Genomic DNA, 447 nt, shown 5'->3' with positions numbered 1-447 from the left:
TGATTTCAGAGCATGGGACCCTACTATTCTAATTTCCCAAACTACACATAACGTGATGTTCCCTGACCGGGAATCGAACCCGGGCCGCGGCGGTGAGAGCGCTGAATCCTAGCCACTAGACCACCAGGGAGCTGGATATGTGATTTTGAGCACTGTTTTTTTTTTTTTTCCCCCGATGCTTGACAGAGAGCGTTCTCCAAATTCACCACAGTTGCTTTCAGCGTGATTTTAGAGCACAGAGCCCATGTACGTTTGCCTTCAGTTCCCAAACAAGACCAAAACTGTGTTCCCTGACCGGGAATCGAACCCGGGCCGCGGCGGTGAGAGCGCCGAATCCTAACCACTAGACCACCAGGGACCTGAAATCTGGTTATTGAGCACAATTTTTCATTTTTTTTTCTAATTTTTTCTTTTTAAATTAATGTATGACATGCATCCATAGGTACC

General features: G+C 46.8%; 2 non-coding genes across 2 annotated transcripts; both read right to left on the bottom strand.

The window, feature by feature from the left end:
* Positions 1-58: 58 nt before the first annotated feature.
* On the bottom strand, positions 59-130 carry trnae-cuc. Its single transcript has one exon. It is a non-coding gene; the product is annotated as a tRNA-Glu (tRNA).
* Positions 131-286: 156 nt separating this feature from the next.
* Positions 287-358, bottom strand: trnae-cuc. The gene has a single exon. It is a non-coding gene; the product is annotated as a tRNA-Glu (tRNA).
* Positions 359-447: the final 89 nt, after the last annotated feature.

This window comes from Plectropomus leopardus, unplaced genomic scaffold (assembly GCF_008729295.1).
Source record: "Plectropomus leopardus isolate mb unplaced genomic scaffold, YSFRI_Pleo_2.0 unplaced_scaffold75705, whole genome shotgun sequence".
NCBI classification, from domain to species: Eukaryota; Metazoa; Chordata; class Actinopteri; order Perciformes; family Serranidae; genus Plectropomus; species Plectropomus leopardus.
This window is presented reverse-complemented; position numbering and strand designations above follow the sequence as displayed.